Below are 13,425 nucleotides of genomic sequence, written 5' to 3'. Positions count from 1 at the left end.
AAGCCCGGGTGGGTCGGCATCCCATGGGTGTCGAGTTGGGTGCCTGATGGGTGCTTCTTGTCAAGTTTTAGTCGTCGGGACTCATTTCGAGCCTTAGAGGTCGTTTCTTGTCCGGTTGCCCTGTCTTCGACCTGGGAACCCAATTTTGGTCCTCGGGTCCCATTTTTTTTTGTCTCGCATCCCACTTTTGGCCTGTGGCCTTTTCGGGGTCGATTCTCGTTTTGGGGCATCAGAGCATGTTTCATCTCCTAAAACCCAATATTTGTTTATTAAGTCTCGGAACACATTTTTGTTCTCGTGGACCCATCATGGGTCTTGGAACGCATTTGTGGTCCTTGGGTCCCATTTTGCATCCCGAAACTTGTGTTTTGGTGCTTGATCCCTATTTTGGGTGCCCACCTTGCACCAAACCAAGTGCGCACCCGGGGCAAACCGAGCGCCTTGGTGCACCGGGGCAAGATCGAGCGTGCACCCGAGGCGCCCCGAACATGCACCAAGGTGCACTCGGCCCACATGTGAGCGCAGGTCGTTGCGCCCGAGGTGGAGTGGTGGGCACCGCGTTGCAGACGGGACACTGCACGCACACGACGCCCCCGTCCAGGTGCACGCACGTAGGCCGGGCCGGGTGCACACCCGACGCCCTAGCAAGGTGCGCGCACCCGGGCAGGGCTCACACTTGGCGAACGGGGCGCACTTCGCGAGGGAGGGTGTGCACCTCGACGGGGGTGGGTGGCCGGGGTGGATTCGCACGTGGGTCGCGGTTTGCTAAGTACACACTGCGACAAGCTCATAACGGGTGCGATCATACCAGCGTTAGTGCACCGGATCCATCAGAACTCCGCAGTTAAGCGCGCTTGGGCCGGAGTAGTACTGGGATGGGTGACCTCCCGGGAAGTCCCGGTGTTGCACCCTTTTTTAGTTTTTCGCCGGGCGTCGCAATGCTATTTGAATAAACCTTTTGCCCGTTTGCGTTCTCGTCGGGGCGGGCCGGGCCGGGGTGCGCTGCCCGCTACTACCGCGCGCGCGGGGGCGACACCGAGCGCGCACCCGAGGCGCCCCGAGCACACAGGCCACGTGCAACCCGGGCGTTGTGCGCGCACCCCGGTGCGCCCGAGGTGCTGCGCGCGCACCCAGGTGAAATCGGTGTGCACCTCGGCCAGTGCGCGCGTCGGTCGAGTCGCGCACGTTGGCCAAGGTGCACGGTGATGTTTCTTACTCTAAGGTTCCGCACCAGACGCCCGGGACAGGTGAGCGAAGCTGGGCGGGGCCGGGTGCGCGGCCGGGGCAGGTGCACGCAGCTGGAGAGAGCTTTGGAGCACACCAGAGGTGCGCACCTTGGAGCACACTCGGAGCGCACCAATGATGCGCTCCATTCAAAAGTTTCCTGAAAAGGCAAAAAAAGTTGAGATTATAGAATTTCCTGAGAGATTGTAAAAAAAAAAAATTTAAAATGAAGGAAACGCGGGTGCCAAGGTGTGCGCGCCCGGGTGCGCAGCCCAGCCAAGGTGTGCGCACCAAGGCGCCCACCCTGGCGAAGGTGCACGCAAGGTGCGCACCCGAGGCAAACCGGACAATTAACCCAACTTTCGACTTCGCGCGCACCTGCGCACCTTGGAGCGCACTTCGGAGCGCTCCTTGGTGCGCACCAATCTTGGGCACCTCGAAGTGCACCATGGCGCCCACCAAGGTGCGCACCCGGGGCAAACCGAGCTCCGACTTCGTGCGCACCTTGGAGCGCACGAAAGGTGCGCACCATGGCGCCCACCAAGGTGCGCAGCCCAGCCAAGGCGTGCGCATCAAGGTGCGCACCCTGGCGAAGGTGCGCACCCGGGGCAAACCGAGCTCCGACTTCGTGCGCACCTTGGAGCGCACAAAGGGTGCGCAACCCAGCCAAGGTGTGCGCACCCCGGGCAAACCGAGCTCCGAATCGTGCGCACCTTGGAGCACACTTCGGAGCCCTCCTTGGTGCGCACCGATGTTGCGCACCTCGGAGCGCACCCGGGGAAAACAATGCAATTAACCCGACTTTCGACTTCGTGGGCACCTCGGAGCGCTCTCGGGTTCGCACCTCGGAGCACACCGAGGTGCGCACCTTTGATGCGCTGCCTTCACCAATTTCCAGAAAAGGCAAGAAAACATTGAGAAGGTGTGCGCACCGAGGTGCCCACCCTGGCGAAGGTGCACGCGAGGTGCGCACCCGGGGCAAACCGGGCTCCGACTTCGTGCACGCCATGCTGCGCACCTTGGAGGGCCATGGTGCGCACCTTGGAGCACACTTCGGAGCGCTCAATGGTGCCCAACCCAGCCAAGGTGCCCACCGCGGCGAAGGTGCACGCGAGGTGCGCACCCGGGGTAAACCGGGCTCTGACTTCGTGCACGCCGCACCTTGGAGCACACTTCGGAGCGCTCCTTGGTGCGCACCAGGGCGCGCAACCCAGCCGAGGTGCCCACCCCGGCGAAGGTGCACGCGGGGTGCGCACCCGGGGCAAACCGGGCTCCGACTTCGTGCACGCCATGGTGCCCACCGCGGCGAAGGTGCACGCGAGGTGCGCACCCGGGGCAAACCGGGCTCCGACTTCGTGCACGCCGCACCTTGGAGCACACTTCGGAGCGCTCCTTGGTGCGCACCAGGGCGCGCAACCCAGCCGAGGTGCCCACCCCAGCGAAGGTGCACGCGAGGTGCGCACCCGGGGCAAACCGGGCTCCGACTTCGTGCACGCCATGGTGCCCACCGCGGCGAAGGTGCACGCGAGGTGCGCACCCGGGGCAAACCGGGCTCCGACTTCGTGCACGCCATGGTGCCCACCGCGGCGAAGGTGCACGCGAGGTGCGCACCCGGGGCAAACCGGGCTCCGACTTCGTGCACGCCGCACCTTGGAGCACACTTCGGAGCGCTCCTTGGTGCGCACCATGGTGCCCACCAGGGCGCGCAACCCCGCCGAAGGTGCACGCGAGGTGCGCACCCGGGGCAAACCGGGCTCCGACTTCGTGCACGCCGCACCTTGGAGCACACTTCGGAGCGCTCCTTGGTGCGCACCAGGGCGCGCAACCCCGCCGAAGGTGCACGCGAGGTGCGCACCCGGGGCAAACCGGGCTCCGACTTCGTGCACGCCATGGTGCGCACCAGGGTGCCCACCGCGGCGAAGGTGCGCACCCGGGGCAAACCGGGCTCCGACTTCGTGCACGCCGCACCTTGGAGCACACTTCGGAGCGCTCCTTGGTGCGCACCAGGGCGCGCAACCCAGCCGAGGTGCCCACCCCGGCGAAGGTGCACGCGAGGTGCGCACCCGGGGCAAACCGGGCTCCGACTTCGTGCACGCCATGGTGCCCACCGCGGCGAAGGTGCGCACCCGGGGCAAACCGGGCTAGGACTTCGTGCACGCCGCACCTTGGAGCACACTTCGGAGCGCTCCTTGGTGCGCACCATGGTGCCCACCAGGCCGCGCAACCCAGCCAAGGTGTGCGCACCAAGGTGCACGCGAGGTGCGCACCCGGGGCAAACCGGGGTCCGGCTTCGTGCACGCCGCACCTTGGAGCACACATCGGGGCGCTCCCGGGTTCGCACCGGCGTTGCGCACCGTGGTGGGCACCTCGGAGCGCACCGTGGTGGGCACCTCGGAGCACACCAAGGTGGGCAGCGAGGTGCGCACCTTTGATGCGATGCCTTCACTAATTTCCATAAAAGGCAAAAGAAAACGAGATTTTAAAATTTCCGTTTTGAAAGATAGTGAGAAAAAGGGAATGCTGGTGCCATCTTGAGCCCGCCCTGGTGCGCAGCCCAGCCAAGGTGTGCGCACCAAGGTGCCCACCCTGGCGAAGGTGCGCGCCCGGGCAATTAACCCAACTTCCAACTTCGCGCGCGCCAGGGTGGGAGCGCACCCAACAACCGGGCCTGGGAAGAGCCAATGCGAGAAACCCCACCAAACGCTCTGACAAAAAAAGAGGGGGCGCTCCAGTAACCCCGCTTCGGAGCGCACCCTGGGCAAACCCAGCCAGGGTGCCCACCCCGGCCAAGGTGCAGGCGAGGTGCGCACCCGGGGCAAACCGGGCTCCGACAACGTGCACGCCGCACCTTGGAGCACACTTCGTAGCGCTCCCGGGTGCGCACCTCAGAGCACACCAAGGTGGGCAGCGAGGTGCGCACCTTTGATGCGCTGCCTTCACTAATTTCCAGAAAAGGCAAAAAAAAGAGGAGATTTTAAAATTTCCGTTTTGAAAGATAGTGAAAAAAACGGAACGCGGGTGCCATCTTGAGCCCGCCCGGGTGCACAGCCCAGGTAAGGTGCCCACCCTGGCAAAGGTGCGCACCCGGGCAATTAACCCTACTTCCGACTTCGTGCGCGCCAGGGTGGCAACCGGGCCTGGGAAGAGCCAATGCGAGAAACCCCACCAAACGCTCCGACAAAAAAAGAGGCGGCGCTCCAATAACCCCGCTTCGGAGCGCAGCCGGGGCAAACCCAGCCAAGGTGCCCACCCCGACGAAGGTGCACGCGAGGTGCGCACCCGGGGCAAACCGGGCTCCGACAACGTGCACGCAGCACCTTGGAGCACACTTCGAAGCACTCCCGGGTGCCCACCGGCGTTGCGCACCGTGGTGGGCAGCGAGGTGCGCACCTTTGATGCGCTGCCTTCACTAATTTCTAGAAAAGGCAAAAAAAAATGAGATTTTAAAATTTCCGTTTTGAAAGATAGTGAAAAAAACGGAACGCGGGTGCCATCTTGAGCCCGCCCTGGTGCGCAGCCCAGGCAAGGCATGCGCACCAAGGTGCCCACCCGCGGTGCACGCCCGGGGCAAACCGGGCTCCGACTTCGTGCAGGCCGCACCTTGGAGCACACTTCGGAGCGCTCCTTGGTGCGCACCATGGTGCCCACCAGGGCGCACCCGGGGCAAACCGGGCTCCGACTTCGTGCACGCCGCACCTTGGAGCACACATCGGAGCGCTCCCAGGTTCGCACCAGCGTTGCGCACCTTTGATGCGCTGCCTTCACTAATTTCCAGAAAAGGCAAAAAAAAACGATATTTTAAAATTTCCGTTCTGAAAGATAGTGAAAAAAACGGAACGCGGGTGCCATCTTGAGCCCTTCCTGGTGCGCAGCCCAGGCAAGTTGTGCGCACCAAGGTGCCCACCCTGGCGGAGGTGCGCGCCCGGGGCAAACCGGGCTCCGACTTCGTGCACTGCATGGTGCCCACCAAGGCGCGCAACCCAGCCAAGGTGCCCACCGCAGCGAAGGTGCACGCGAGGTGCGCACCCGAGGTGCACACCCGGGGCAAACCGAGCTCCGACTTCGTGCACGCCGCACCTTGGAGCACACTTCAGAGCGCTCCTTGGTGCGCACCAGGGCGCGCAACCCAGCCAAGGTGCTCACCCCGGCGAAGGTGCACGCGAGGTGCGCACCCGGGGCAAGCCGGGCTCGGACTTCGTGCACGCCGCACCTTGGAGCACACATCGGAGCGCTCCCGGGTTCGCACCAGCATTGCGCACCTTTGATGCGCTGCCTTCACTAATTTCCAGAAAAGGCAAAAAAAAAAAAAAAACGAGATTTTAAAATTTCCGTTTTGAAAGATAGTGAAAAAAACGGAACGCGGGTGCCATCTTGAGCCCGCCCTGGTGTGCAGCCCAGGCAAGTTGTGCGCACCAAGGCACCCACCCTGGCCAAGGTGGGTCACGGGGTGGGTCCTAGGGTGGGTAACGGGGTGGGTACTAAGGTGCGTGCCAAGGTGGGTCATGGGGTGGGTGCCAAGGTGGGCACCAGGGTGGGTGTGCACCAACCCTAGCCAGGGTAGGTCACGGGGTGGTTGTCGGGGTGGGCGTCAAGGAGCCAAGGTGGGTGGCAAGTAGCCAAGTTGCGTGCCAAGGTGGGTGTCGGGGTGGGTGCCAAGGATCCAAGGTGGGTGCCAAGGAACCAAGGTGGGTGTCTGGGTGGGTGCCGAGGTGGGAGCCAGGGTGGGTCCCAAGGTGAGTGCAAAGGTGGGTGCCAGGGTCAAGGTGAGTGCCAATGTGGGTTCCAAGGTGCCAGGGTCAGGGTGAGTGCCAATGTGGGTTCAAAGGTGCTAAGTTGGGTGCGAGGTTGGGTGCGAGGGTGGGTGGGTGCCAAGGTGTGCTAGGTGGAAGCCCGGGTGGGTCGGCATCCCATGGGTGTCGAGTTGGGTGCCTGATGGGTGCTTCTTGTCAAGTTTTAGTCGTCGGGACTCATTTCGAGCCTTAGAGGTCGTTTCTTGTCCGGTTGCCCTGTCTTCGACCTGGGAACCCAATTTTGGTCCTCGGGTCCCATTTTTTTTTGTCTCGCATCCCACTTTTGGCCTGTGGCCTTTTCGGGGTCGATTCTCGTTTTGGGCATCAGAGCATGTTTCTTCTCCTAAAACCCAATATTTGTTTATTAAGTCTCGGAACACATTTTTGTTCTCGTGGACCCATCATGGGTCTTGGAACGCATTTGTGGTCCTTGGGTCCCATTTTGCATCCCGAAACTTGTGTTTTGGTGCTTGATCCCTATTTTGGGTGCCCACCTTGCACCAAGTGCGCACCCGGGGCAAACCGAGCGCCTTGGTGCACCGGGGCAAGATCGAGCGTGCACCCGAGGCGCCCCGAACATGCACCAAGGTGCACTCGGCCCACATGTGAGCGCAGGTCGTTGCGCCCGAGGTGGTGTGTGGGCACCGCGTTGCAGACGGGACACTGCACGCACACGACGCCCCGTCCAGGTGCACGCACGTAGGCCGGGCCGGGTGCACACCCGACGCCCTAGCAAGGTGCGCGCACCCGGGCAGGGCTCACACTTGGCGAACGGGGCGCACTTCGCGAGGGAGGGTGTGCACCTCGACGGGGGTGGGTGGCCGGGGTGGATTCGCACGTGGGTCGCGGTTTGCTAAGTACACACTGCGACAAGCTCATAACGGGTGCGATCATACCAGCGTTAGTGCACCGGATCCCATCAGAACTCCGCAGTTAAGCGCGCTTGGGCCGGAGTAGTACTGGGATGGGTGACCTCCCGGGAAGTCCCGGTGTTGCACCCTTTCTTAGTTTTTCGCCGGGCGTCGCAATGCTATTTGAATAAACCTTTTGCCCGTTTGCGTTCTCGTCGGGGCCGGGCCGGGCCGGGGTGCGCTGCCCGCACTACCGCGCGCGCGGGGGGCGACACCGAGCGCGCACCCGAGGCGCCCCGAGCACACAGGCCACGGTGCAACCCGGGCGTTGTGCGCGCACCCCGGTGCGCCCGAGGTGCTGCGCGCGCACCCAGGTGAAATCGGTGTGCACCTCGGCCAGTGCGCGCTCGGTCGAGTCGCGCACGTTGGCCAAGGTGCACGGTGATGTTTCTTACTCTAAGGTTCCGCACCAGACGCCCGGGACAGGTGAGCGAAGCTGGGCGGGGCCGGGTGCGCGGCCGGGGCAGGTGCACGCAGCTGGAGAGAGCTTTGGAGCACACCAGAGGTGCGCACCTTGGAGCACACTTCGGAGCGCACCAATGATGCGCTCCATTCAAAAGTTTCCTGAAAAGGCAAAAAAAGTTGAGATTATAGAATTTCCCACTTGAGAGATTGTAAAAAAAAAAAATTTAAAATGAAGGAAACGCGGGTGCCAAGGTGTGCGCGCCCGGGTGCGCAGCCCAGCCAAGGTGTGCGCACCAAGGCGCCCACCCTGGCGAAGGTGCACGCAAGGTGCGCACCCGAGGCAAACCGGACAATTAACCCAACTTTCGACTTCGCGCGCACCTGCGCACCTTGGAGCGCACTTCGGAGCGCTCCTTGGTGCGCACCAATCTTGGGCACCTCGGAGTGCACCATGGCGCCCACCAAGGTGCGCACCCGGGGCAAACCGAGCTCCGACTTCGTGCGCACCTTGGAGCGCACGAAAGGTGCGCACCATGGCGCCCACCAAGGTGCGCAGCCCAGCCAAGGCGTGCGCATCAAGGTGCGCACCCTGGCGAAGGTGCGCACCCGGGGCAAACCGAGCTCCGACTTCGTGCGCACCTTGGAGCGCACAAAGGGTGCGCAACCCAGCCAAGGTGTGCGCACCCCGGGCAAACCGAGCTCCGAATCGTGCGCACCTTGGAGCACACTTCGGAGCCCTCCTTGGTGCGCACCGATGTTGCGCACCTCGGAGCGCACCCGGGGAAAACAATGCAATTAACCCGACTTTCGACTTCGTGGGCACCTCGGAGCGCTCTCGGGTTCGCACCTCGGAGCACACCGAGGTGCGCACCTTTGATGCGCTGCCTTCACCAATTTCCAGAAAAGGCAAGAAAACATTGAGAAGGTGTGCGCACCGAGGTGCCCACCCTGGCGAAGGTGCACGCGAGGTGCGCACCCGGGGCAAACCGGGCTCCGACTTCGTGCACGCCATGCTGCGCACCTTGGAGGGCCATGGTGCGCACCTTGGAGCACACTTCGGAGCGCTCAATGGTGCCCAACCCAGCCAAGGTGCCCACCGCGGCGAAGGTGCACGCGAGGTGCGCACCCGGGGCAAACCGGGCTCCGACTTCGTGCACGCCGCACCTTGGAGCACACTTCGGAGCGCTCCTTGGTGCGCACCAGGGCGCGCAACCCAGCCGAGGTGCCCACCCCGGCGAAGGTGCACGCGGGGTGCGCACCCGGGGCAAACCGGGCTCCGACTTCGTGCACGCCATGGTGCCCACCGCGGCGAAGGTGCACGCGAGGTGCGCACCCGGGGCAAACCGGGCTCCGACTTCGTGCACGCCGCACCTTGGAGCACACTTCGGAGCGCTCCTTGGTGCGCACCAGGGCGCGCAACCCAGCCGAGGTGCCCACCCCGGCGAAGGTGCACGCGAGGTGCGCACCCGGGGCAAACCGGGCTCCGACTTCGTGCACGCCATGGTGCCCACCGCGGCGAAGGTGCACGCGAGGTGCGCACCCGGGGCAAACCGGGCTCCGACTTCGTGCACGCCGCACCTTGGAGCACACTTCGGAGCGCTCCTTGGTGCGCACCATGGTGCCCACCAGGGCGCGCAACCCCGCCGAAGGTGCACGCGAGGTGCGCACCCGGGGCAAACCGGGCTCCGACTTCGTGCACGCCGCACCTTGGAGCACACTTCGGAGCGCTCCTTGGTGCGCACCAGGGCGCGCAACCCCGCCGAAGGTGCACGCGAGGTGCGCACCCGGGGCAAACCGGGCTCCGACTTCGTGCACGCCATGGTGCGCACCAGGGTGCCCACCGCGGCGAAGGTGCGCACCCGGGGCAAACCGGGCTCCGACTTCGTGCACGCCGCACCTTGGAGCACACTTCGGAGCGCTCCTTGGTGCGCACCAGGGCGCGCAACCCAGCCGAGGTGCCCACCCCGGCGAAGGTGCACGCGAGGTGCGCACCCGGGGCAAACCGGGCTCCGACTTCGTGCACGCCATGGTGCCCACCGCGGCGAAGGTGCGCACCCGGGGCAAACCGGGCTAGGACTTCGTGCACGCCGCACCTTGGAGCACACTTTGGAGCGCTCCTTGGTGCGCACCATGGTGCCCACCAGGCCGCGCAACCCAGCCAAGGTGTGCGCACCAAGGTGCACGCGAGGTGCGCACCCGGGGCAAACCGGGGTCCGGCTTCGTGCACGCCGCACCTTGGAGCACACATCGGGGCGCTCCCGGGTTCGCACCGGCGTTGCGCACCGTGGTGGGCACCTCGGAGCGCACCGTGGTGGGCACCTCGGAGCACACCAAGGTGGGCAGCGAGGTGCGCACCTTTGATGCGATGCCTTCACTAATTTCCATAAAAGGCAAAAAAAAACGAGATTTTAAAATTTCCGTTTTGAAAGATAGTGAGAAAAAGGGAATGCTGGTGCCATCTTGAGCCCGCCCTGGTGCGCAGCCCAGCCAAGGTGTGCGCACCAAGGTGCCCACCCTGGCGAAGGTGCGCGCCCGGGCAATTAACCCAACTTCCAACTTCGCGCGCGCCAGGGTGGGAGCGCACCCAACAACCGGGCCTGGGAAGAGCCAATGCGAGAAACCCCACCAAACGCTCTGACAAAAAAAGAGGGGGCGCTCCAGTAACCCCGCTTCGGAGCGCACCCTGGGCAAACCCAGCCAGGGTGCCCACCCCGGCCAAGGTGCAGGCGAGGTGCGCACCCGGGGCAAACCGGGCTCCGACAACGTGCACGCCGCACCTTGGAGCACACTTCGTAGCGCTCCCGGGTGCGCACCTCAGAGCACACCAAGGTGGGCAGCGAGGTGCGCACCTTTGATGCGCTGCCTTCACTAATTTCCAGAAAAGGCAAAAAAAAGAGGAGATTTTAAAATTTCCGTTTTGAAAGATAGTGAAAAAAACGGAACGCGGGTGCCATCTTGAGCCCGCCCTGGTGCACAGCCCAGGTAAGGTGCCCACCCTGGCAAAGGTGCGCACCCGGGCAATTAACCCTACTTCCGACTTCGTGCGCGCCAGGGTGGCAACCGGGCCTGGGAAGAGCCAATGCGAGAAACCCCACCAAACGCTCCGACAAAAAAAGAGGCGGCGCTCCAATAACCCCGCTTCGGAGCGCAGCCGGGGCAAACCCAGCCAAGGTGCCCACCCCGACGAAGGTGCACGCGAGGTGCGCACCCGGGGCAAACCGGGCTCCGACAACGTGCACGCAGCACCTTGGAGCACACTTCGAAGCACTCCCGGGTGCCCACCGGCGTTGCGCACCGTGGTGGGCAGCGAGGTGCGCACCTTTGATGCGCTGCCTTCACTAATTTCCAGAAAAGGCAAAAAAAAATGAGATTTTAAAATTTCCGTTTTGAAAGATAGTGAAAAAAACGGAACGCGGGTGCCATCTTGAGCCCGCCCTGGTGCGCAGCCCAGGCAAGGCATGCGCACCAAGGTGCCCACCCGCGGTGCACGCCCGGGGCAAACCGGGCTCCGACTTCGTGCAGGCCGCACCTTGGAGCACACTTCGGAGCGCTCCTTGGTGCGCACCATGGTGCCCACCAGGGCGCACCCGGGGCAAACCGGGCTCCGACTTCGTGCACGCCGCACCTTGGAGCACACATCGGAGCGCTCCCAGGTTCGCACCAGCGTTGCGCACCTTTGATGCGCTGCCTTCACTAATTTCCAGAAAAGGCAAAAAAAAACGATATTTTAAAATTTCCGTTCTGAAAGATAGTGAAAAAAACGGAACGCGGGTGCCATCTTGAGCCCTTCCTGGTGCGCAGCCCAGGCAAGTTGTGCGCACCAAGGTGCCCACCCTGGCGGAGGTGCGCGCCCGGGGCAAACCGGGCTCCGACTTCGTGCACTGCATGGTGCCCACCAAGGCGCGCAACCCAGCCAAGGTGCCCACCGCAGCGAAGGTGCACGCGAGGTGCGCACCCGAGGTGCACACCCGGGGCAAACCGAGCTCCGACTTCGTGCACGCCGCACCTTGGAGCACACTTCAGAGCGCTCCTTGGTGCGCACCAGGGCGCGCAACCCAGCCAAGGTGCTCACCCCGGCGAAGGTGCACGCGAGGTGCGCACCCGGGGCAAGCCGGGCTCGGACTTCGTGCACGCCGCACCTTGGAGCACACATCGGAGCGCTCCCGGGTTCGCACCAGCATTGCGCACCTTTGATGCGCTGCCTTCACTAATTTCCAGAAAAGGCAAAAAAAAAAAAAAAAACGAGATTTTAAAATTTCCGTTTTGAAAGATAGTGAAAAAAACGGAACGCGGGTGCCATCTTGAGCCCGCCCTGGTGTGCAGCCCAGGCAAGTTGTGCGCACCAAGGCACCCACCCTGGCCAAGGTGGGTCACGGGGTGGGTCCTAGGGTGGGTAACGGGGTGGGTACTAAGGTGCGTGCCAAGGTGGGTCATGGGGTGGGTGCCAAGGTGGGCACCAGGGTGGGTGTGCACCAACCCTAGCCAGGGTAGGTCACGGGGTGGTTGTCGGGGTGGGCGTCAAGGAGCCAAGGTGGGTGGCAAGTAGCCAAGTTGCGTGCCAAGGTGGGTGTCGGGGTGGGTGCCAAGGATCCAAGGTGGGTGCCAAGGAACCAAGGTGGGTGTCTGGGTGGGTGCCGAGGTGGGAGCCAGGGTGGGTCCCAAGGTGAGTGCAAAGGTGGGTGCCAGGGTCAAGGTGAGTGCCAATGTGGGTTCCAAGGTGCCAGGGTCAGGGTGAGTGCCAATGTGGGTTCAAAGGTGCTAAGTTGGGTGCGAGGTTGGGTGCGAGGGTGGGTGGGTGCCAAGGTGTGCTAGGTGGAAGCCCGGGTGGGTCGGCATCCCATGGGTGTCGAGTTGGGTGCCTGATGGGTGCTTCTTGTCAAGTTTTAGTCGTCGGGACTCATTTCGAGCCTTAGAGGTCGTTTCTTGTCCGGTTGCCCTGTCTTCGACCTGGGAACCCAATTTTGGTCCTCGGGTCCCATTTTTTTTTGTCTCGCATCCCACTTTTGGCCTGTGGCCTTTTCGGGGTCGATTCTCGTTTTGGGCATCAGAGCATGTTTCTTCTCCTAAAACCCAATATTTGTTTATTAAGTCTCGGAACACATTTTTGTTCTCGTGGACCCATCATGGGTCTTGGAACGCATTTGTGGTCCTTGGGTCCCATTTTGCATCCCGAAACTTGTGTTTTGGTGCTTGATCCCTATTTTGGGTGCCCACCTTGCACCAAGTGCGCACCCGGGGCAAACCGAGCGCCTTGGTGCACCGGGGCAAGATCGAGCGTGCACCCGAGGCGCCCCGAACATGCACCAAGGTGCACTCGGCCCACATGTGAGCGCAGGTCGTTGCGCCCGAGGTGGTGTGTGGGCACCGCGTTGCAGACGGGACACTGCACGCACACGACGCCCCGTCCAGGTGCACGCACGTAGGCCGGGCCGGGTGCACACCCGACGCCCTAGCAAGGTGCGCGCACCCGGGCAGGGCTCACACTTGGCGAACGGGGCGCACTTCGCGAGGGAGGGTGTGCACCTCGACGGGGGTGGGTGGCCGGGGTGGATTCGCACGTGGGTCGCGGTTTGCTAAGTACACACTGCGACAAGCTCATAACGGGTGCGATCATACCAGCGTTAGTGCACCGGATCCCATCAGAACTCCGCAGTTAAGCGCGCTTGGGCCGGAGTAGTACTCGGATGGGTGACCTCCCGGGAAGTCCCGGTGTTGCACCCTTTTTTAGTTTTTCGCCGGGCGTCGCAATGCTATTTGAATAAACCTTTTGCCCGTTTGCGTTCTCGTCGGGGCCGGGCCGGGCCGGGGTGCGCTGCCCGCACTACCGCGCGCGCGGGGGCGACACCGAGCGCGCACCCGAGGCGCCCCGAGCACACAGGCCACGGTGCAACCCGGGCGTTGTGCGCGCACCCCGGTGCGCCCGAGGTGCTGCGCGCGCACCCAGGTGAAATCGGTGTGCACCTCGGCCAGTGCGCGCTCGGTCGAGTCGCGCACGTTGGCCAAGGTGCACGGTGATGTTTCTTACTCTAAGGTTCCGCACCAGACGCCCGGGACAGGTGAGCGAAGCTGGGCGGGGCCGGGTGCGCGGCCGGGGC

General features: G+C 63.6%; 3 non-coding genes across 3 annotated transcripts; all 3 read left to right on the top strand.

Annotated features, from left to right (window-relative positions):
* Window positions 1–794: 794 nt before the first annotated feature.
* LOC131869690 (5S ribosomal RNA) lies at window positions 795–912 on the top strand. The gene has a single exon (XR_009368068.1). It is a non-coding gene; the product is annotated as a 5S ribosomal RNA (ribosomal RNA).
* A 5,984-nt stretch (window positions 913–6,896) lies between these two features.
* Window positions 6,897–7,015, top strand: LOC131869687 (5S ribosomal RNA). Its single transcript, XR_009368065.1, has one exon. It is a non-coding gene; the product is annotated as a 5S ribosomal RNA (ribosomal RNA).
* Window positions 7,016–12,932: 5,917 nt separating this feature from the next.
* LOC131869689 (5S ribosomal RNA) lies at window positions 12,933–13,051 on the top strand. The gene has a single exon (XR_009368067.1). It is a non-coding gene; the product is annotated as a 5S ribosomal RNA (ribosomal RNA).
* Window positions 13,052–13,425: the final 374 nt, after the last annotated feature.

The sequence above is a fragment of the Cryptomeria japonica genome, unplaced genomic scaffold, assembly GCF_030272615.1.
Source record: "Cryptomeria japonica unplaced genomic scaffold, Sugi_1.0 HiC_scaffold_258, whole genome shotgun sequence".
Taxonomy (NCBI): Eukaryota; Viridiplantae; Streptophyta; class Pinopsida; order Cupressales; family Cupressaceae; genus Cryptomeria; species Cryptomeria japonica.
This window is presented reverse-complemented; position numbering and strand designations above follow the sequence as displayed.